This window comes from Elephas maximus, chromosome 12 (assembly GCF_024166365.1).
Source record: "Elephas maximus indicus isolate mEleMax1 chromosome 12, mEleMax1 primary haplotype, whole genome shotgun sequence".
Classification (NCBI taxonomy): domain Eukaryota; kingdom Metazoa; phylum Chordata; class Mammalia; order Proboscidea; family Elephantidae; genus Elephas; species Elephas maximus.
This window is the reverse complement of record NC_064830.1, coordinates 90,592,088-90,617,163: the sequence shown is the minus strand read 5'-3', so window position 1 is coordinate 90,617,163 and position 25,076 is coordinate 90,592,088. Positions and strand designations below refer to the sequence as shown.

General features: G+C 43.3%; 1 pseudogene; it reads right to left on the bottom strand.

Annotated features, from left to right (window-relative positions):
- The window catches only part of LOC126087256 (integrin alpha-X-like), a 38,399-nt pseudogene that overhangs the window by 7,531 nt on the left and 5,792 nt on the right, over positions 1-25,076 (bottom strand).

Genomic DNA, 25,076 nt, shown 5'->3' with positions numbered 1-25,076 from the left:
CTGGATTGTATGGTAGTTCTATTTCTAGCTTTTTAAGGAAGCACCAAATCGATTTCCAAAGTGGTTGTACCATTTTACTTTCCCACCAGCAATGTATAAGTGTTCCAATCTCTCCACAGCCTCTCCAACATTTATTGTTTTGTGTTTTTTGGATTAACGCCAGCCTTGTTGGAGTGGGATGGTAATGGCTAATGATCATGAACATTTTGACATGTGTCTGTCAGCTACCTGAATGTCTTCTTTAGTGAAGTGTCCGTTCATATCTGTTGCCCATTTTTTAATTGGGTTATTTGTCTTTGTGTAGTTAAGTTTTTGCAGTACATGTAGATTTTAGAGTTTGGGTGCTGATCAGAAACGTCATAGCTAAAAACTTTTTCCCAGTCTGTAGGTAATCTTTTTACTCTTTTGGTGAAGTCTTTGGATGAGCATAGGTGTTTGATTTTTAGGAGCTCCCAGTTGTCTAGTTTTTCTTCTGCACTGTTAGTATTGTTTTGTATATTGTTTATGCCATGTATTAGGACTCCTAACATTGTCTGTATTTTTTCTTCCATGACCTTTATCGTTTTTTGTTTTATATTTAGACCCTTGATTCATTTTGAGCTTATTTTTGTGCATGGAGTGAGGTATGGGTCTTGTTTCATTTTTTTGCAGGTGGATATCCAGTTATGCCAGCACCATTTTGTTAAGAAGACTGCCTTTCCCCCCATTTAACTGTTTTGTCAAATATCAACTGCTCATATGTGGGTGGATTTATGTCTGGATTCTCAATTCTGTTCCATTGGTCTATGTATCTGTTGTTATACCAGTACCAGGCTGTTTTGACTACTGTGGTGGTATAATAGGTTCTAAAATCAGGTAGAGTAAGGCCTCCCACTTTGTCTTCTTTTTCAGTAATGCTTTACTTACCCGGGGTCTCTTTCCCTTCCATATGAAGTTGGTGATTTGTTTCTCCATCTCATTAAAGAACATCATTGGAATTTGGTTCAGAATTTTATTAACTCCATAGATCACTTTTGGTAGAATAGACATTTTTATAATGTTAAGTCTTCCTATCCATGAGTAAGGTATGTTTTTCCGCTTACATAGGTCTCTTTTGGTTTCTTGCAGAAATGTTTTGTAGTTTTCTTTGTATAAGTCTCTGTTAAGATTTATTTCTAAATATTTTATCTTCTTGGGGGCTACTGTAAATGGTATTGATTTGGTAATTTCCTCTTCGATGTTCTTTTTGTTGGTGTAGAGGAATCCAACTGCTTTTTGTATGTTTTTCTTGTATCCTGATATTCTGCCAAACTCTTCTATTAGTTTCAGTAGTTTTCTGGAGGATTCCTTAGGGTTTTCTGTGTATAAGATCATGTCATCTGCAAATAGAGATACTTTGACTTCTTCCTTACCAATCTGGATGCCCTTTGTTTCTTTATCTAGCCTAATTGCTCTGGCTAGGACCTCCAGCACAATGTTGAATAAGAGCAGTGATAAAGGGCATCCTTGTTTGCTTCCCAATCTCAAGCGGAATGCTTTCAGGCTCTCTCCATTTAGGATGATGTTGGCTATTGGCTTTGTATAAATGCCCTTTATTATGTTGAGGAATTATTCTTCTATTCCTATTTTGCTGAGAGTTTTTATCATGAGTGGGTATTGAACTTTGTCAAATGCCTTTTCTGCATCAATTGATAAAATCATGTGATTCTTGTCTTTTATTTATATGATGGATTACATTAATTGTTTTTCTAACGTTGAACCATCCCTGCATACCTGGTATGAATCCCACTTGGTCATGGTGAATTATTTTTTTGATATGTTGCTGAATTCTATTGGCTAGAATTTTGTTGAGGATTTTTGCATCTAAGTTCATGAGGGATATAGGTCTGTAATTTTCTTTTTTTGTGGTGTCTTTACCTGGTTTTGTTTGCTATCAGGGATATGGTGGCTTCATAGAATGAGTTTGGTAGTTTTCCGTCCTTTTCTATGCTCTGAAATACCTTTAGTAGTAGTGGTGTCAACTGTTCTCTGAAAGTTTGGTAGAACTCTGCAGTGAAGCCATCCGGACCAGGGCTTTTTTTTGTTGGGAGTTTTTTGATTACCTTTTCAATCTCTTCTTTTATTATGGGTCTATTTAGTTGTTCTACCTCTCTTTGTGTTAGTTTAGGTAGGTAGTGTGTTTCTAGGAACTCACCCATTTCTTCTAGGTTTTCAAATTTGTGAGAGTACAATCTTTCATAGTAATCTGATACGATTCTTTTAATTTCAGTTGGGTCTGTTGTAATATCAACCATCTCATTTCTTATTCGGGTTACTTGTTTCCTCTCCTGTTTCTCTTTTGTTCAGTTTGGCCAGTGGTTCATACTTTTGTTGATTTTTTCAAAGAACTAGCTTTTGGTCTTATTAATTCTTTTGATTGTTTTTCTGTTTTCTATTTCATTTAGTTCAGCTCTAATTTTTATTATTTGTTTTCTTCTTGTCCCTGAGGGTTTCTTTTGTTGCTCTCTTTCTATTTGTTCAAGTTGTAGGGCTAATTCTTTGATTTTGGCCCTTTCTTCTTTTTGGATGTGTGCGTTTATTGATATAAATTGACCTCTGAGCACTGCTTTCTCTGTGTCCCGAAGGCTCTGACAGGAAGTGTTTTCATTCTCATTAATGTCTTCTATAATCCAGTCTTTTCTGAGCAGGGTATTGTTCAGTTTCCAAGTGTTTTATTCCTTTTCCCTGCTTTTTCTGTTATTGATTTCCACTTTTATGGCCTTATGGTCAGAGAAGATGCTTTGTAATATTTCAATGTTTTGGATCCTGCTAAGGCTTGCTTTATGACCTAATATGCGGTCTATTCTAGAGAATGTTCCTTGTGCACTAGAAAAGAAAGTATACTTGGTTGCTGTTGGGTAGTGTTCTGTATATGTCTACGAGGTCAAGTTGGTTTATTGTGGCATTTAGATCTTCCGTGTCTTTATTGAGCTTCTTTCTGGAAGTCCTGTCCTTCACCAAAAGTGGTGTGTTGAAGTCTCCTACTTTTATTGTGGAGCTGTCTATCTCACTTTTCAATGCTGGTTGAGTTTGTTTTATGTAACTTGCAGCCCTGTCATTGGGTGCATAAATATTTAATATGGTTATATCTTCTTGGTGTATTGTCCCTTTAATCATTATATAGTGTTCTTCCTTATCCTTTATGATAGATTTAACTTTAAAGTCTATTTTGTTAGAAATTAATATTGCCACTCCTGCTCTTTTTTGACTGTTGTTCACTTGATATATTTTTTCCATCCTTTGAGTTTAAGTTTGTTGTGTCTCAAAGTCTAAGGTGTGTCTCTTGTAGGCAGCATATAGATGGATCTTGTTTTTTAATCCATTCTGCCACCCTCTGTCTCTTTATTGCTACATTTAGCCATTTACATTCATGGTAATTATGGATAGGTTTTTTTATGAATCTAGTGCTATCATTTTGATAACTTTTTTGTGTGTTGTTGACAGTTTCTTTTTCCCACCTAATTTTATGTGCTGAGTAGATTATCTTTATATATTGTTCTGTCCTCATATTCCTTGCTGTTGATTTGTTTCTGCTGAGTCTCCATTTTTTTCTTGTCTTTTATTTTGATGTGTAGGATAGCTTGTCTCCTTTGTGGTTACCTTATTATTTGCCCCTATTTTCTAAATTTAAATGTAACTTTTATTTCTTTGTATCGCCTTGTCTTCCTCTCCATATGGAAGATCTATGACTACATTTCTCAGTCTCTCTTTATTGCTTTAATGTTATCTTCTTTTACATAATAACATCGCTGTCTCCCTGTTTTGAGTGTTTTTTTAATCTTGATTTTTTGGGGTGTGTGCATGATTTCCCTGTCTGGGTTGACTTCTGATTGCCCTGCCCAGTGTTCTAGCCTTGGGTTGATACCTGATATTATTGATTTTGTAATCAAAGAGCTCCCTTTAGTATTTCTTGTAATTTTGGTTTGGTTTTTATGAATTCCCTAAACTTCTGTTTATCTGGAAATGTCTTAATTTCAACTTCATATTTGAGGGACAGTTTTGCTGGATGTATGATTCTTGGCTGGCATTTATTTTTCCTTCAGTTTTTATATAAGCCACCCCATTGCCTTCTTGCCTGCATGGTTTCTGCCAAGTAGTCCAAGCTTACTCTTTTTGACTCTCCTTTGTCTCCTTTTTATCTTTGATTTTGGCAAATTTGATTATAATATGTCTTGGTGACTTTCTTTTAAGATCTACCTTATGTGGAGATCGATGAGCATCTTGGATAGATATCTTCTCATCTTTCACTATATCAGAGACGTTTTCTGCCAACAAATCTTCAACAATTCTCTCTGTATTTTCTGTTATCCCTCCCTGTTCTGGTACTCCAGTCAGTCGTAGGTTATTTTCTTGATAGAGTCCCACATGATTCTTAAGGTTTCTTCATTATTTAAAATTCTTTTATCTGCTTTTTCTTCAAATATATTGGTGCCAACTGCTTTACCTTCTAGTTTAGAAATTCTGCCTTCTGCTTGCTCAATTCTGTTCCTCTGACTTCCTATCGAGTTGTCTACTTCTGTAATTTTATTGTTAATCTTCTGAATTTCTGATTGCTGTCTGTATATGGATTTTTCCCCTTATTAAATTTTTCATTATGTTCCTGAATAATCTTTTTAATTTCTTCAACTGCTTTATCTGTGTGTTCCTTGGCTTGTTCTGCGTATTGCCTCATTTCCTTCCTGATGTCTTGAAGGGTTCTGTATACTAATCTTTTGTATTCTGCCTCCAGTAATTCCAGGAAGGCACTTTCATCTAGGAGATCCCTTGATTCTTTGTTTTGAGGGCTTGTTGAGACGATCATGCTCTGTTTCTTTCTGTGACTTGATATTGACTATTGTCTCTGAGGCATCTATAGGTTATTGTATTAGTTTATTTTATGTTTGCTTACTATGACATAGCTTCTTGGTTTGTTTTGTTTTGATATGGCCAAATGGGTTGCTTGAGTGAGCTAGCTTGATTATTTTCGCCTTTGGAGCTCTGACGTCCTGTCCCCAGATGGCTAGGTATCAGTCTAGGAGTCCATTCACTTTCCTTGTATGAATTCAGCTCAGGTGTCCAGGTAGCTGATCATCAAGTGTGTGGTACAGGCTCTTTCCTACAGTCTTGGGGGGCAGGTGATTGGTGTAGGTACTGGTATCTTGTTGCAGCAGGGGGTCACACTCTGAACAAGGCAGGGGGCTGAGAATCGTCCCCCAAGTGTCTCTGAGGAAAGTGTGTCCCTGTTCCCTAAAGCATACATGTGGGGAGGGTCTGCAAACAGACCGTGGGCACCCAATATTTTTGGTTGTAAGGACTGGGAGGTACCAGTTATCCTTGGACCCCTGTCGCAAGTGGCTGGGTGACCTGAGTGGAGACCCTAGTCCTTAGGCCCCTGATGTGGATAAGTGAGGACCCTGTTTAATAGGCAAAGCAATGTCAAACATCAAACACCCACCTCTCCAGTGCACAGCTGAAACAGTTGTAGTCTACCAACAAGGGCCTAGTCTCCTGAATAGGCCCACACAGGGCCATGTAGAGGGGAAAGGTGCACAAAGTCCATGGACATTTTATGCCTGGACAGGAGCCACTTCTGTCCTGAGTTCCCCCAGTAAGTGGAGCTGGCAAATTTTCTTTTCCCCCAATTGTGAATTTATTCCTTTTCCAAGGCTGGGAGGATGGCTATAGCTGCTCAACATGGCCTATCTCAGGCCCAGGGAAATCACCTGCTGAAGCTGGCTTGGGAGAGGGGGGGCAGAGCACATGGTAAAATATACACGAGTACTTAACTTTTGCCAAGAGCACCGTTCTTTTTTGGTTCTGGAGGTGTGAGTAGGCTGTGTGGCTGGCTGCTTCTCCCTGAGGAAACAGCAGCCAAACCCTACCACCAGCCCACTTCAGCCACTTCCGGGAATGATGCCCGAAGCCTCCCCACGATTCAGGTCTGGTAACTACTCTCTGCTTCTGAACCATCTCTCCCTTCCACTGCCCCTCAGTTCATTTTCTAACCTTGCCTTTGATGTTCAGGACTCCTAAAAAAAAAAAAAAAAAAAAACCAAACCCAGCACAGTCAAATTGATTCTGACTCATAGCAACCCTATAGAACAGAGTAGAATGGCCCCATAGAGTTTCCAAGGAGTGCCTAGCGGATTCGAACTGCCAACCCTTTTGTTAGCAGCCATAGCACTTAACCACTACACCACCAGGGTTTCCTCAGGACTCCTAGCTTGTCATAAATATACTTGTTTCACTTGTTTTTCAGGTCTTTGTTCTAAGAGGGCTCACCGGAAGCATCTGTCTATTCCACCATCTTGGCCCCACCCTTCATGTGCTAGAAAGTTTATACCCATTATGTCATTTAGACTTTACCACAATTCTGTGAACTGCATAGGATTACCTCCAGATTAAGAATCCAAGACCCAGAGTGGACCAAACACTTGCTTATGGTCATAGGATGAATCAGTAGTGGTGTTGACATTCAAACCCAGGTCTGTGTTTTTGTATTATAATCATTTATCAAGAGAAATATATAAAAAGATAGAAAAGAAAGGTAGAGAAATTACAGGAAGCCTGAGAATTGGGTAGGAAGGTACAAATGTGGGGAATAATTAGGTATTGATGGTGTCATGAGTGGGAAGGGGCCTCTCACATTAAGTAACCTAGCAAGGATGTGCCCCTAGTCTTGCCCGACTCCAAAGTGAGCTCTTTTCTACACTGTAGAAAGAGTGGCATCCGATGCTGGTGGTGCCAAGGGTAGAATAATACGCTCACCTTGTACAGTGTGGCCATAATGAGAGCCAGTAGCCGCAGGCCTCCCACGGAGCTGTCCACAATGAGGAAGATTGGGTTGTAGACATCATATTTCTCCAGTACTGTCTCAATCTGGAGTAGAGATGACCCCATCAGAAAGCATCAGGCCTCTTGTTATCCCAGATTCTGCACACCCTTGCAACATGCACCTCCCCTCTGCCAACTCCCAGTTTGTTCCTCTCCTTTCACAACCGTGCTTCAAGGCCTTCGTCTTCTTCCCTCCAGGCTTGCAAATGCCCACCCAGCAATTACAAATTAGGCAGCAGGATCCCTTTCACTAGCCTGGCCACTGTCTACCATACAATCAATACCTGGGCTGTCATAAATGCCTCCTGTCCTGGAAGCTGGGAATACATTGTTCTGTTGAATGTGATTTCAGCCACACTCCTAACAAACACCTTCTTCTGCAGTGTCTGCAAAAGAGAGGGGAAAAGCTGGAGAATTGCCTCTGAGGAAGGCTCAAAATTCAAAAATGTCCTGATCTAGGGTGTGCAGAGATACATCAGGTACCACCTGAATCTGGGGGAGAGGCTCTGCTGTTGGGCTCTACACACCTGGCTGATCCAGCCAAAGCTGAGGTTGCCCTTGAGGTTGAAACCAAGTTGATTTTGCATGCCAAAGGAGGGGATGTCACTATAGAAGCACAGGCAGATGGCAATGGAGCAGTCCTAGGGACAGAAAGGTAGCATTAGGCCAGAGAAAGATGGGATTGAAGGTAGAAGACAGTGTTAAACTGTCTGATTTGAAGGGAGCAGCCACGTCTGAATACAAGAGGGCTATTGAGCAGGTGACCATCTGAATGTAACACAGACCTTTAATTAAATTCTTCTCGTGTGTGGTTTAGAGTAGAGGCCAGAGCAAAGCCATCCTTACCAGCACAAGATTCTTCTGAATGTGAGTCAGGAAGTCAGACTCTGTGGACATTATTTTCTTCAAAAAGCACTGAATGGACAGATTCTAAGTGAAGACAAAGAACAAACATATCAGTGAGGGCATCAGAGGTTCATGAGGGACTCAGAGAATCCAGGTAAAGGGCATTAGAGGAGAAGCCATACACAATCCTCAATACGGGGGTTGAAGGACCTCTATCCCTGTCCACACAGCCATCTGGTTCAGTTCCATAGGCACCCGGAAGTTGATTCTGACAGGCAGGTCCCTCTGCCCCAGGTTGCTCACCTGTGCAGAAAGCAATGAGGGCAGAGCCAGACCCCACACTTTTCCCTAATCTCCATCCCCTGCCCCAGCCCAAGATCCTGGGTCTCCACCACTTGCCTGGTATCTGTGTTTGACTGCACAGCTTTCTTCCTCCTCTGAGGCTGAGAAGTTGACATACGTGGTAGATAGTTCACGGCTGTGGAGAGAAGAGGCATGGATAGATTTGAAGTTCCATGGGGGCCTCCTGATGAGGTTCTGGCTGGGAGTATGATGGGACACATAATCAGTGGGGCCTTGGGTGACCTGGGTTGAGATCTGTGGCTGTGTTGGTGGTTATGAAAGGGTTTAAGGAGCAGGAATGGGTTTCAAGCTGGGTGTAAGGTGCTTGCAGAAGCTGCCCACAGAGGAGACTGCCAAGGGGCCTGGGCAGGCAGTGCAGTAGAAGGAGCTGAGAGGTATGCCACTGAATCACTGGGGGAATGAGGGCTGGGGCTTGCCCTCTTTACACCTCAGTTTTTTTTTCAGGCCTTCACGGGCATGTACAATGATGGATAGGCAGGTAGGACATAGCAAAGGATTGGGGAGACTCAGGCTGTCACTATTGACCAAATGCCTGCCAGACACTGCCCCTTTCTGATCTCCCACAGGCCTTCTCTGGGGATCCTTTTTCCCTGTTTCCTTGGCTTTTCTGGGCCTGGAGCTGGCAGGTGAGGGAAGGCCTAAGAGCAGGCTCCTCACTTGGCCTCATTTTAACAACATCTCCTCTGGCTTGCTCTGGCCTGGAGGACAAATGACCCGCCCAGCCCCTCACATAAGTGGCTGGTCCCACCTCTGCCCCTTCTTGTCTTGCTCTCTGTACACCTCTCCTTTGCCTGCATGATCCACATTTCAGCCCACCAATTCTTACTCTGAAGTCTCTTCCCTACTCTGCCAAGAAAAAGACTCCCCACAAAATGCCAGAGCCTCACCCTGAGGGTCCCTCTGAGTGCCCCAACCCATAGAGCCACACCTGCAGAGGACAGCAGAGCTGTAGGGCAATTCATGCCTCCGTGGGTGTGCCCTGCCTGTGTGTCCCTGGCAAGGATGTTTGCAAACCCCAAGGCACACTGCAGCAAGCAAGCTGACAGCATACATCTGGCTGGGCTGCTGAGTGCCCTCAAGTGTGCAGGTGTGTGTGAAACTCTGGGCAGGAGGAGAACATTCAATGAGGCTTGTGGGTGGAACTGGCAGGGGAGTGTACCCAGGCTAAGCTACACAGATCCGTTACATATCATGAATTCCTGCCACAGGGCAGAGACTTATGTCTGTTTTTTGATTACACATGATAGGGGCTCGATAAATCTTAATTCAATGTCAAATGAATTTATGGAAATAACCACAGGCACATGGCAAATACTAGAGAAGTATTTGTTGATGTCACTCTTTGCTCAGAGCCCAGGATGCTCCTGCTCCTCAGGTGGGTAGAACAGCAGGTAGGGCTGGGCAGCCAGGGACTGCCTGTATATAAACCAGTATGGTGTTTGCACAACGTCCAAATCACGTAATGTCCTATTTCACAGAACGTATCATGGATGTTAAGGTAAAAAGTCACTGGAAAAATTAAGATAAAATTCTAAAAAATACTTAAGTAACCCCCTCAAAAAAAAAAAAAAAAGGACAGGAAAGGAGGAAGGAAGGAACAAAAAGAGAAGATTCAAACCTAACTATATCCATTATTACACTAAATGCTAATGCATTAAACACTCACTTAAAGGCAGAGATTATCAGGGTGGATAAAACAAGACCCAACTATATACTTTCTGCCAAGAATGTGCTTTAAATATAACAACATAGGTAGATTGAAAGTAAATGAGTAGAAAAAGATGTGCCATGCAAACAGTAAGCATAAGAAAGTTAAAGTGGCTCAAGTCTAATCCTCCTTGGGCAGCGTCTTAAGGCCCTGTACTTATATCCAGCTTCGTCCTGACACTCAACCTCTGCGAAGGCAAATCATCACTTCCCATCCTTCTCAAATGGGAATTGGAAAAGGGAAGTTCGGGTGATCACAATGAGGAGCATTGCTAGCATTTGGTGTGCAAGCGACTCTAAAAGTCCTCCAAGGTGCAAGTCTGTTTCTTGCAAAGAAGAAATGTCCCACTCAAATGCCAAGAGCCCCTTTGAGCATCACAGCTGGCCAAGCCCAAGGCTGTGGCCCCAAGCCCAAGGCTGTGGACCCTTCAACACTTAGCTCCTCTGACAGGGTGCCCTAGCATTGTTTTGGGAACCTCCATCACTCCACAGAAGCATGGAGGAGGTCTTGATAAGATTCTGGCTTACATCAGGATAACCTCACTCTCCAGTAAGGCTGTAAGAGCTTCCAAGACAGGAATATGCCTTGTACTTGTATCCCAGGACAATCTCAGAGCTTTTGGAAAAGTTGTGTAAGAACTGTAACCCCCGTTAAATGTAGAATATAATGACAATAATATCACAATTATTATTATCACAGCTAGCACATAACAAACACTCATTGATTAATTAATAAACACTGCCAGTGCTATTGTCTACCAATTGAAAAGGTGGTGATAATAAAACCTAAAAATAGCCAGATGTTCATCTGTTGCAGAAGGTGTATGAGCCACCCCCCTAAACAGAGTGGTAGAGAAGAACTCTTCTGAGGTCAAGATGTGGCACCCGGTGATCACAGTGTAGACAGCATACTTCACAGGCAGCTTCTGCTAGAAGGTGGTATTGCTGCTCCTGGGGTTGTTATTCTCACTAAAGAAAGAAGAGGAGCCCAGTTGGGAAGGGCCTCAGAGAAGGAGGCAGGGGTGAGAGGAGCGCTGCCCCTGGGCCTGCCCACTCACCTGCCCACATTGGCCACCAGAAACAGGTGGTCTCCCAGCATGGCCTTGGGGGGAAATGTCAAAGGTGGCCATGAAAGTGATCTGAAGAACGGTGGGCCAAGGGAAGGGATGAGACAGGGTAGGGAGACGGGATTAGGAGGTGGAAGGAAGTAAGTCTGACCTGGATGCCCTCGCGGAAGTTGAAGTGGTTGATGCTACAGATGGTGCTCTGGGGACCCTAAGTTTCAGCTGGGGCGCTGTCACATGTCAGGCGCAGGGAGGAGAGGTGCAGCTGGCTCTAGGCAGGGACAAGTTTGAAAAAAATGTAGATGAGCATTTGTTTGTGTTTCCAAGAGATTCCACTAAGGAGTGACACAGTTTCCTCGAATCTGCTGAAGGTTGTTTTTAAAAAGATCCTGCTGTTGTTGGTAGGTGCCGTCGAGTCAGTCCCGACTCACAACGACCCTATGCACAATAGAACGAAACACTGCCCAGTCCTGCGCCATCCTCAAAATCATAGTTATGCTTGAGCTCATTGTTGTGGTCACTGTGTCAATTCACCTCGTTCAGGTCTTCCTCTTTTCCACTGACCCTGTACTCTGCCAAGCATGATGTCCTTCTCCAGGGACTCATCCCTCCCGACATCAAAAAGATCCTAACACAGTATATTATCAAGCTTCTTCCCAATGTAGAAATTCCAGATGTGACTTTAATTAGAGAGTTTTTTTATTTATTGCTATTTTTAAAAAGCTTTTTATTCTGGAAATTTTTCGAACATATTCAAAAGTAGAGCAACTAGATAAATTCACCCTCATGTGCCCATCCCCTAGGTCAAATTATCAACATTCTTCTCCTCTTGTTTTATCCACCTCCTCTCTACTTTTTTGGGTGTGTAAATACTTTAAAGCAGATTCCAGCTATTATATCAATTCATCCAGAAATACTTCAAGGTACATAACTAACAGATAAGAATTTTTGTTTTGTTTTATTTTTTTTCTTTACTTCACCACAAGACCACTATTACACCCAACAAAATTAGCAATGACTCCCTAACGTTAGCTGTGACTCAGGTCATATTCAGTTTTTCTAGATTGTCTCCAAAAATGTCGTTTTACACATGTTAAAAATAAAGATCTAGCAAGAGTTCACACCTGACATTTGGTGGGTATGTCTAGGAGAGCTTTCAATAACAGGGCACTTCCTCCCCTCACATAGCAGGAGATTGCTGATTCCCAATGAATTCTTTCATACATCAAGTCAAAATACGCTCCCACTAGGAACATTAGACTAAAAGGGATATGAGACATAACCAGATGTGATGTAGAACCCAGCGTAGATCCTGGTTCAAATAAACAAGTTGTAAAAACACATTTTTGAGACAAACAGGGAAATTTCATTACGGTCTAATACCAAGGAATTATTCATTTCTTTCGATGTGACAACGCCATTGAGTCCATGTAAGATGTCCCCACTGTTCAGAGCTAGACAGTGAAATAAGAAAGTGTGCAGTGACATGACTTGTGGTATTTGTTTTAAAATACTTCAGCAAAGAAAAAAAAAGATGAAAGAAATGTGGTAGAATGCTGATAACTGTTGAATCTGCTTACTAAGTTTTGAGGCGTTTGTTGAGCTACTCTCTATTTTTGTAAATGATTAAATTTTTTCATGGTACATTTTTTTGTTAAAAATCTGCTTCTCTTTGACTCCCTGCAGTTCTAGTCCTGTCTTCTGGAACAGGAGTCAGCAAACTACGATCCACCACCTGTTTTTGTAAAAGAAGTTTTATTGGAACCCAGCCACACTCATTCATTTACATGCTGTTGATGGCTGTTTTCACACTTCATCAGCAGTGGTGAGCAGCTGCAACAGATACCAAATGGCCAGCAAAGCTGAAAATATTTACTCTCTGGTTTGAAAGTTTGCCAATCCTTGATCTAAAGTAACCAACAAATTCAACCCCTTCTTCTACAGGGCAGTGTTTTAAAATATTTGAAGGCTGAGATATGTTTTTCTCAAGAAGAAGAATATGGATATGATGACGAATACAAAAAAAATTTAAGGCAAGGTCCTTTTTCCACATTAGTAGCCTCTTGGGAACTCATTCTTGATGTCCAGTGCCCAGAACTGAACCCAGCATGAGCCTTGGCAAGCCCCAGACACCACAACTACATCCAACCAACAAAGAACAGTCCAGACTTCTTGGCATATGAGAGGCTGCTAAGCAATGGTGGCGCCAGGATGAATTCTGAACCCAGCTGAAGGAGTCTCTACTGATCCTGAGCCTATCAGCCGCTTCCTTCCCCAGAGCTGGAATACCTGGCCCCCAGTCACACATCGCTAGAACAGCTCTGCAGGGTAGAAGAAGGTAATTTTAGTTTCATAGGAGTCCTCGCCATCATTCCACACTGTCACTTTCACGTTCAGCTCCAGGTTACTCCCGACCACCAGGGTCTTCAGGCTGGGTGTTGAGGTGGGGGGGAGGAGATGGTTCAGTGACTGAGGTTAGAAACAGTCTGGGTGGGGAGGTTGGAGATAGAAGGGAGATGGGATACCTGGGATCTGAGCATAAAAAAAGAGCATTAGGGAGAACTAGGGGTGGGATCGCCAGATTCTGGAGGGGAAGCACGGGGACTAGGGCAGGTCTAAGTCTCACCCCAAGAACCTAAAGGAGATACCAAGGTCATCCTGGCAGACATGATCAGTCCCACAGTTCTTCTCAAAGAGGAGCTGGGAGGGAGAAAAAGAAGAGTGTTCCCCAAGATTTGGGGGCTGCACCCCCTCTCCCTCTGGGAGACCCTGACCCCAGGACTCACAGAGGCCGTGAAGTATCTCTCAGCAACCATGGCCAGCATTGGCTGGAGGTCTCCAAAGGAAGTAATAGGCTTGCCCACAGGGGACAAGTTGAGACTCAAGATGATGGGGGTCACTGAGTTCCCCATACAGGCCTAAAGGACAGACACTGAAGAAGGCAAGTGGTTAAGGAAAGCCCCCTCAGGAAGTTATTAGCTGTGTCCCAGTCTCCTCATCTTTAAAATGGGTAATAATGATACCTACCTGTACTTAATAAATGTTTGTGATTATTAGTAATCTGCCATGCATTATTGCCCCTCAGAATCCTTGCCTTTGCTGTCTTCTGCCTTGACCCACTAGGCTCACTCATATCTACTCATGCTTCACCTTCTCCAAGGGGCATCCCAGACACCCTTTCTGTTCCCTTCCCTGGCTTTGTCTTTCTTCACAGCATTGACTACTACCTGACATCTATATCTAAGAACTTGTTTGTTTGAGGCCTTCCCACCCCAGGCTGTGAGCTCCCTGTGGGCAATGACTGCCTTATCCACTACTGAGTCCCCAGCACCTAGAACAGAGCCTATTCCACAGGAGTGGCTCGATAAATATTTGACAAATGAAAGACAGAAAGAATCCCAGCCCACAGCCCCATAGTTCTCTAAAGCAGCCGAAATTTATTCCCTGAAATCCAGCTATGTATTCTCTGGCAGTTACAAATGACCTCATTCATTCATTCTTTCACTCACTCTTTCAGCTCACATGTATTAAGCACCTCTTCCATGCCAGACCCTATGCTGTAGCTGGGACCACAGAGAAGACTGGAATGTGCTCCTGTGTGCTGCCTACCCCACTGCCAGCCTCAGAATCACCTCCATCTGTGTCACTCTTCTCCCAGGACCCCCAGGGCCCTCACCAGGAGGAGCAACTTGACAGCCTTACAATGCTGACCCAGCCCAAGATGTTGGACTCGGGTCAGGATCTGAGTCTGTGTTTCTTTGAAGGTGGCACGGGGACTCAGGCTGCCAGGGTCAAGGGTCAGGTCAAAGGTCACAGACATCTGCAGGTTACCTGTAGGGGAAGCAGGGTATGGGGAAGGATGAGAGCCAGGAGCTCCTCAGGTAGGCAAGGGGCAAGGCAAGAGACAGAAGTCCTGACCTGGGGGTCTCCAAGGGATCAGGGTGTCCTAGGTTGGAGAGGAGGAGACTCACCAAGCTCGTTTTTGAAGCTTGAGTTAATATGAAGGCAGACTGTGGCTTCACCCAGTGCCTGGGCAGAGGCCACCTGCTCCCGACACTCAAACACGGACCTTGCAATTTCTGCAGGTGTGAAGTGCATGCTCACCGACACCCAGAGCACAGGCCTGGTCCTGTGGGCAGAACACTGTGCTGAGGACAGGTTTTTGGCCCTTGGGACAGGGAGAAGGGGGCTGGGTGTCTGAAGTTGGACCTAGGACCATACAGAGAGTGTCTGAGGAAAGCCATTCTCACCTGAACAGCAGCGCATGTCCTCGAGCCCCTACGGCCAGGTCCACAAGCCCATCCTGAGTGAGATCCTGACCCCCACTCAGCGACTGCCCAAAATACTGCAGTTCCAGAAAGAGCTGGGAACCCATGATCCTCTGACCAGAACAGAAAAAGAAGAAGCAAGTTGGGAAGTAAGAGGAACAAATCAGAAATGAGTAAATGAGAAGGAGGGATGTAGAAATGTGGGAAACAGAAAGAAGGGGCGAATGGTGAAAAGATGTCATCAACAAATGCATAAAAGGGGGGGCAAGGGGTGGGGAAATGAGGACTGGAAAAAAGGAAAGATTTCTAATGAATAATAAAGAAAAGGAGATTTAAAATCCTGGCTTGAGAGTCATTCATTCATTCAATTAGTCTCAGGTTCAAATTCTGGCTCCTCCATTTATAAGCCATGCTTCAGCTCCCTTAGCTATGAGCATTAAATGAATTCATTCAAATAGAACAGCACCTGACATATGATCAACAGTCAATAACTTCTTATGATGATTACTAAGGCTGGAAAGGACATCAGAGCTCATCCAGCCCCACTCTCCACTTCGCAGATGCAGGAAAGAGGTCACACAGCCTCTAAGAGGCCAGCTCCAGACATGAAATCAGGTCCTCTCCCTTTTTGTTGCCCTTTACTACCTTGACTCTTCAGAGGACAAGGAAGAACCAAGTGGAGGTAGGAAATGGCTGAACCTACACCCTGACCCTATGCTCCTGGAATTGCCTTCCCTGTGGATCCTTTCCCTATTACTCTCATTACTCTGTAGATTCCAATTCCTTGGAGAATGCACCCTTTAACCTCTGGATATCCATGGGACTAACAGACAGTAAGAGTAATACTAATAATAAAATAAAAAGAGAAATTTACCAATTATTAAGGAAGTCTAGAAAGGAAAGCGGAGGGGGTGGAATAGAAATAACACAAACAGAGCCAAGTGGACAACACCCAGGAAAACTAATCTCATGGCCATAGCCTCACATTTGGTGTGTAGTATGCAAATCAAGTATGTGATGGGCTATGTGATGAGGTGGGAAGAAGGAAAAAATCATGGTAGGGCCAGTGAACCCAGAAAGGCCTCCTCTTTGAGTCAGGCCTAACAGGTATAAAGCAAGTGATCTCTGCAATCAAGAATCTAAGCAGATATACCTCTAAGTCGCTGAAGCAAAAGAGGTTCAACAAGTTGGTGTGAACTGAATACAGTTCCCATGACATGTGCTGTTGTTTGCCGTGGAGCCGATTCTGAATGATAGCAACCATACAGGACAGAGGAGAATTGCCTCACAGGGTTCCCAAGGCTGCAAATCTTTACAGAAGCAAACTGCCACATCTTTCTCCCACAGATTGGATGGTGGGTTTGAACTGCTGACCTTTTGGTTAGCAGCCGAGCAAATCACCACTGTACCACCAGGGCTCCTTTTGTGACATGTGGGCCCTTGTTATCCTCAACAAGGTCTTTCACCCTCTTCTTAAAGTGCCAAATTCTATAGACTCCCTTCAGTTGTTAAGCTGTATTAATAATAATGATAACAATAAAAGGAGACCCTGGTTGCTCAACAGTTAAGCACTAGGCTGCTAACCAAAAAGTCAGTGATTCGAACCTACCCAGCAGCTCCTGGGGAGAAAGACCTGGCTATCTGTTTCTGTAAAGATTACAAACTAGAAAACCCTATGGGACAGTTCTACTTCTTCACATGGGGTCGTTATGAGTCAGGATCAACACGAAAGCACCTAACAAGAACAAATACTTTAAAATGGCATGTGGTCCAGCACATCCCTGATACCAAATCCAGGTAGACACGCCACAAAAAAAGAAAATTACAGACCCATATCCCTCATGAACTTAGATGCAAAAATCCTCAACAAAATTCTAGCCAATAGAATTCAACAACATATCAAAAAATAATTCCCCATGACCAAGTGAGATTCATACCAGGTGTGCAGAAATGGTTCAACATTAGAAAAATAATCAATATAATGCATCACATAAAAAAAAAAACAAAAGACAAGAACCACATGACCTTATCAACTGATGCAGAAAAGGCATTTGACTAAGTCCAACACCAATTCATGATTTAAAAAAAAAAAAACTCTCAGCAAAATAGGATTAGAAGGAAAATTCCTCAACATAATAGAGAGCATTTAGAAAAGCAACAGCTTGGAGAGAGTCTGAAAGCATTCCTCTTGAGAACAGGAAACAGACAAGGATGCCCTTTATCACCACTCTTAACCAACATTCTGCTGGAGATCCTAGCCAGAGTAATTAGGCTACATAAAGAAATAAAGGGCATCCAGATTGGTAAGGAAGAAGTAAAGTATCTCTATTTGCAGATGACATGATCTTAGACACTGAAAACCCTAAAGAATCCTCAAAAAACTACTGAAACTAATAGAAGAGTTCAGCAGAGTGTCAGGATACAAGACAAACATACAAAAATCAGTTGGATTCCTCTACACCAACAAAGAGAATGTTGAAGAGGAAATCACCAAATCAACACCATTTACAGTAGCCCCCAAGAAAATAAAATACTTAGGAATAAATCTAACCAGAGACATGAAAGACCTATACAAAGAAAACTACAAGACACTACTGCAAGAAACCAAAAGAGACCTACATAAGTGGAAAAACACACCTTGCTCATGGATAGGAAGACTCAACATTGTAAAAATGTCTATTCTACCAAAAGTGATCTATAGATACAATGCAATTCTGATCCAAATTACAATGACATTTTTTAATGAAATGGAGAAACAAATCACACACTTCATACAAAAGGGAAAGAGGCCCTGGATAAGTAAAGCATTCCAGAAAAAGAAGAACAAGCTGAGAGGCCTCACACTTCCTGATTTTAGAACATATACCACCACAGTAGTCAAAACAGCCTGGTACTGGTACAACAACAAATACACAGACCAATGGAACAGAATTGAGAATCCAGGCATAAATCCATCCACATACAAGCAGCTGATATTTGACAAAGACCTAAAGTCAGTTAAATGGGGAAAAGATAGACTGTTTAACAAATGGTGCTGGCATAACTGGATATCCAACTACAAAAAAATGAAACAAGACCCATACCTCACATCATGCACAAAAACGAACTCAAAATGGACCAAAGACATAAATATAAAATCTAAAACTATAAAGACCATGGAAGAAAAAAATAGGGACAATGCTAGGAGCCCTAATACATGGCATAAACAGTATACAAAACTTTACTAAGAATGCACAAACATCAGAAGAGAAACTAGATAACCGGGAGCTCCTGAAAATCAGACACCCGTGCTCATCCAGGAAGCACTGGTGGCATAGTGGTTAAGTGCTATGGCTGCTAAACAAAGGGTTGGTAGTTTAAATCCACCAGGCGTTCCTTGGAAACTCTATGGGGCAGTTCTACTCTGTCCTATAGGGTCGCTAGGAGTCAGAATCCACTTGATGGCACTGGGTTTGGTTGGTTTGGTTTTATGCTCATCCAAATACTTCACCAAAAGAGTAAAAAGATTACCTACAGACTGGGAAACAGTTTTTGGCTATGACATTTCCGATCAGCATCTGAGCTGTAAAATCTACGTGATACTGCAAAAACTCAACAACAAAAGGACAAATAACCCAATTAAAAAAATGAACAAGGGATATGAATAGGCACTTAACCAAAGAAGACATACAGACAGCTAACAGATACATGAGGAAATGCTCACGATCGTTGGCCATTAGAGAAATGCAAATCAAAACTACAGTGAGATACCATCTCACTCCAACAAAGCTGGCATTAATCCAAAAAAACACAAAATAATAAATGTTGGAGAGATTGTGGAGAGATTGGAACACTTATACACTGCTGGTCAGAACGCAAAATGGTATAACCACTTTGGAAATCAATTTGGCGCTTCCTTAAAAAGCTAGAAATAGACCTACCCTATGACCTAGCAATCCCACTCCTTGGACTATATCCTAGAAAAATAAGAGTCTTTACATGAACTGATATATGTACACACATGTTCATTGCAGCACTGTTTACAATAGCAAAAAGGTGGAAGCAACCAAAGTGCCCAAAAACGGATGAATGGGTAGAAAAATTATGATATGTTCACACAATGGAATACTACGCATCAAAAAAAGAACAATGTTGAATCCGTGAAACATTTAATAACATGGAGGAATCCGAAAGACATTATGCTGAGTGAAATTAGTCAGTTGCGAAAGGATAAATATTGTATGAGACCACTATTATAAGAAATGAAGAAATAGTTTAAACAGAAGAAAATACTCTTTGATGGTTATGAGGATGAGGAGGGAGGAAGGGAGAGGGGTATTCTCTAATTAGATAGTAGACAAGAACTGTTTCAGGTTAAGTGAAAGACAACACGCAATACAGGAGAGGTCAGCACACCTGGACTAAATCAATCCAAAGAAGTTTCCTAAATAAACCGAAAGCCTCAAAGGCCAGAGTAGCAGGGGCGGGGGTCTGGGGACCATGGTTTTAAAGGCCATCTAGATCAACTGGCACAATAAAATCTCTTAAGAAAACATTCTGCATCCCACTTTGGTGAGTGGCATCTGGGGTCTTGTAAGCTACCAAGCCGCCATCTAAGATGCATCAATTGGTCTCAACCCACCTGGAGCAAGGGAGAATGAAGAACACCAAAGACATAAGGTAGAGATGAGCCCAAGAGACAGAAAAGGCCACATAAATCAGAGACTACATCAGCCTGAGACCAGAAGAACTAGATGGTGCCTGGCTATAACCGATGACTGCCCTGACAGGGAACACAACAGAGGATCCCTGATGGAGCAGGAGAGCAGTGGATACATACCTCAAGTTCTCTTAAAAAGACCAGACTTAATGGTCTGACTGAGACTAGAATGACCCGGGAGGTCATGGTCCCCAGATCTTCTATTAGCCCAAGACTGGAACCATTCCCAAAGCCAACTCTTCAGACAGGGATTGGACTAGACCGTAAGCTAGAAAATGATACTGGTGAGGAGTGAGCTTCTTGGCTCAAGTAGACACATGAGACTATGTGGGCAGCTCCTGTCTGGAGGGGAGATGAGAAGGCAGAGGGGGACAGAAGCTCACTGAATGTTCATGGGGAATACAGGGTGGAGAGAAGGACTGTGCTGTCTAATTAGGGGGAGAATAACTAGGAGTACACAGCAAGGTATATATATATTTTTATATGAAAGACCAAATTGATTTATAAGCTTTCACTTGAAGCACAGTAAAAAAAAAATGACTTGTGGTAAAAACAATAATAGTAATAATAGATTGTACTACCTAGTATGTGCCAGGCACTGTTCTAAACACTATGTAGTAACTCATTTAATCCTCACAGCAGCAGCCCAGTGATTCTATTATCATCATCAATTTACAGATGAGAAAACTGAGGCCTAGAGAGGTAACCTGACCAAGATCACACAGCCAGTAATTGACAGAACTGCAGAAAGCTTCCCTAGCTTTTTTTTTTCTTTTTGCTAACAGTTAGTTCCATGTAGTATTCACGTACCATACAATACACCCTTTTAAAGCATAAAACCCGATGGTTTTTAATATGCTCTTACTGTTGTGAACTATAACCACAATCTATTTTAGAACATTTCCATTACCCCAAAAGAAACTTCATAACCTTTAGCAGTCACTCTTTATTCCCTGCATTTCTCCCCTCCCCTCAGTTTTAATCCTTTGATGTCTAGTGGGTCCCGACTCATAACAACCCTATAAGACAGAGTAGAACTGCCACATAGGGCTTCCAAGGAGCAGCTGGTGGATTCAAACTGCTGACCTTTTGGTTAGCAGCAGTATCTCTTAACCACTGTGCAGGCACTCATCTACTTTCTATCTCTACAGATTTGCCTGTTCTAGACATTTCATAGAAGTGGAGCCATACAATATGCAGTCTTTTGTGACTGGCATATGTAGTCTTTTGTGACTGGCTTCTTCCACTTAGCTCAGTGTTTTCAAGATTCATCCATTCTGTAGCACACAGCAGTATCTCATTCCTTTTTATAGCTGAAATATATTCCATTGTATGGATACACCACATTTTATTTATCCGTTCATCAGTTGACAGACATTTGGGTTGTTTCCATGTTTTCGCTATTATGAATAATGCTGCTATGAACCTCTATGGACAACTTTGTGTGAGGAGACATGTTTTCATTCCTGTTGGACACATATCTAAGAGTGGAATTAATGGGTCATGTGGTTACTTTGGAAACCCTGGTGGTGTAGTGGTTAAGTGCTATGGCTCTTAACCAAGAGGTTGGCAGTTCAAATCCACCAGGCACTCCTTGGAAACTCTATAGGGCAGTTCTACTCTGTCCTATAGGTTCGCTATGAGTCAGAATTGACTCGACAGCAGTGGGGTTGGTTTTGGTTTTTTATGCTTACATTATGGTTAATTTTTTGAGAAACTGCCAGGCTGTTTTCTAAAGTGGCTGCACAATTTTACATTCCCACTAGCAATGTGTGAATGTTTGGTTTCCTCCACATTCACACTAACACTTATTATTATCTATCTTTTTTATTATAGCCATCCTAGTGGATGTGAGTGGTATCCCATTGTGGTTTTGATTTGCATTTCTTGATAACTAATGATTTTGAGCATCTTTTCATGTGCTTATTAACCATTTGTATATCTACTTTAAAAATATCTATTCAGATCTTTGGCTTATTGTTTTAAATGATTTGTTTTATTTTTTTCTTGTTGTACACCAATTCAATACTTTCTACGTTACAATTCAGTGACTTTGATGACATTCTTCAAGTTGTGCAACATTTCTCCCCCTCCTTTTCTGAATTGTTCCTCCCTCATGAACATAAACTCATTGCCCCTTAAATTTCCTATCTATTCTTTTGCGTTACTGTTGTCGTTTTGATCCCGTATGGATAGATCTTAAAAAAGCATAATGCTAAAGGCAGACATTCTTTATTAATTAAGCTAAACTACAGTTTGGTTTAAAGAAGGCTTCCGGGGATAGCTTTGGTTTAAGGTTTAAGTTTAAAGATTATCTCAGGGCAAGAGTTTCAGGGATTCATCTAGCCTCAATGGCTCCAGAAAGTATGGACTCCATTAGAATTTGAAATTCTCTTCCACATTTTCCCCTTTTTGATCAGGATTCTTCTAGAGACAATTTGATCCTCAGTAATGGACCTTCGCTTGTTTTTTTTTATCAGGGCTTCCTTGACTTTTGCCAACGGAAGCAGTCCTCCCTTCTTAGGGAACCCTGCCCATTTGGTGGGAGGCTTCTGCCATATGCGCACATAATAGGATTGCTGATGGCAAGAAGAGAATAAGTGATGTAGCTTCTGGGAGGATGAATCAGTGAAGGGACAGGCAGACTGAGGCAGCCAGACCTAAACTGATGGATAACAGGGAGCCACCAAGAGATGAAGCACTGAGTTAGGAGTCAGAAGTCATCACTTTTCCTGATTGGCTATATAACCCTGGACAACTCAAGTCACTTATTTTCTGCATATCTCATATTTCATCTGTAAAATGGGTTTTGCTAATGCCTGGCCTGTGTAACTTCTAAAGCTGCTGGAGAGATTAAAAGCCCTGGTGAAGAATGCATTCAAGTATCAAGCCCCCATAAAAGTAGGATACGTACAAGGCAATGTCAATTTCTCAAGTTTCACAGACTTTTCTTGTTGCCTCCAAGGTGCCCATCGCTTGGCAAGAGAGGTCAGATGAGGTAGAAGAGGAGGATTTTCCAGGTGGCAGTTTGGAAGGAGGGAGAAGCAAGGAGAAAGTGGTTATAGTAACAGCAACAGTGACCAGGTCTCACCTGGCTGTGGGATGGGCTGATGCCCACTCCTGATGGTCATTGAAATACGTAGACAGCACTCCAGTTCTCCTGCTCGCCCGGTGCTCCAATGGCCATGTCTGTCAGCTTGTCTCCATCCGCCAGCACTGTCAGGGCTGCCCCAAAGCGGCCCCAAGGATGGCCCTGCTCCCCGCGGAGAACAGCCTGACACTGCCACTTGGCCTGCTGCTGAAAAAAATCAGTGTCAGGCCCCAAGTGGGGCAACCTCTGCACCCCTAACCTGGGACCCACCCAGCCCAGGCCCCATCAATCACTTACCCCTCAGGGCAAGGGGCAGACAGACATCTAGCCCCCCAGAGTCTGTTCATAGTAATGAGGGGCCCCAATGAGGACCAGGTCAGTGCTGCCGTCTCTGTCCACATCCACAGAGCAGAGGGAGGCCCCGAAGTAGGAGCCGATCTGGAGGGCAGAGACTGAAGTCACCCTGTCTGCCCATCCCACAGACACCTCCTTCTGGGCCAGGTCTCACCTCTCCCCAGGCAGCAAGATCTTCCCACCATAAGCTCCAAATTCCCCTGCCCACCCTCACATCCCATCCCAGCTTCCCTCATACACAACCTGGGTCCCTGTGACTTCGGCCTTCAGTATCCATCGCATCAACTCCTGGATGAAGATGACAACCTTTCCCATGTGCTGGTGGTGGGGGGCACCCAAGACCAAGCTCTGCACCCCCTTCCAAAGGGCCAACTCAGTGCAGTAACCTGAGAGGTCCAGGACTTTGCTTGTCCTCTCTTCCTCTGGGGTTTCTGCTCTTCCCAGGCAGCTCACCTTCCCATACTGTTCCCCTTCCCCTAGCTCTAGCCTTTTCTCACCCAGGTAAGAGTCACTCATGCTCACATTCTCCTGAGACATGTTGATAAAGGTGTGGTTCATGTTTGGGAGTTGCAAAAAGGCACCTCCAGACCAGCTGAAGCTTCCTACAGCCCCCAAAACTGGTCTGTCCTGGGAGGAAAGGATTCCCAGGCTGAGCCAGCCGGGAGAATAAATAGAGCCCATTCCACCCCAAAATGCCTCCCCTGGACTCATTCAGACACCCACCCTTGCCTTCTTCCTCCCTCCTCCCTCATTTCCCAAGAGGCCCAACTCACAGGTGTGAACAAAACACTGAAGCCCTCCTGGGACATCTCAAATTCAAAGGAAGTAGTACTTGTGGACTATGTACATAGGGGAAGGCAGGATACTTGGGCCCCAGGGGGGAAAGACGGACTTTGAAGGGCCCAAGATGAACCCCTCAGCTTTGGAAGGACCGAATGTTGGATGTTAAAACCTGCAGGGAGGGGCTGGTGCCTATGACATTGGGGTCTAGGTTCAAGGAAGGCAAGCATTTATGGGTGAGGGTTTTCAAAGGGAGTAGCTCCATCTCTGACTTGCCCTCAATGGCAAAGATCTTCTACCTCAGTTGGTTTTGAAAGTCTCTCAAAGCGTCAAGTTTCTCCACTTGAAATATATATTCCTGGGAGGTCGTCGATGTGATGTCTTTTAATTCTTCCTTGGAATGTAGCTTTTGAAAAGCCGATCCTATTGGTCCCCAGCAAAGGCCAGCAAATATAAATAATAATAAATGTAATATGCCTATTCCATGCTGGGCGCTGACACCCTCCAATAACCCTGTAAGGACGATATGCCACCCAGTATACAGATGAGAAAAAAAAAGACACAGGCAGGATCAAGAAATTTAGGCAAAAGGGTTGTGGGCCCAAGAGCTGGGACAGAGGTTTTATCCTGAAGGTAGCAGGAAAGGAGAGAGCTGGGATTTCTGTCCTTGAAAGGGAAGTTGCTTAGAGAGGAAGCAATGGGAGGAAGTGGTGAGAGGGCATTCCCAATTCCTACCCGGACGGCATAGTGAATGATGCCTGCTGCCTCACCCCAGGGGATGTCATCCTTATAGTCCAGGTAGTCACCTTCTTTCTGCCCATCAGTAATGATTATGAAGATCTTGGTGACATTCTCATGGGCCCCTTTTTGGGGACTGAACATAACATTTCTGTCAGGGAAGAAGAAGGTCCAGAGACCTGTGAACAGAACTACTGCTAGCCTCAGGTGCCCTTGTAATAACTAGAAGGAGGTGCCCCTTCCTCTGGGAGGCCATGGTCCCACTTAGAGGTACCCAGTTTGGTGAGAAGAGACAAGGCTGAATTTCAGTCCCCGCTGTCTCTTTCTCATAGAGA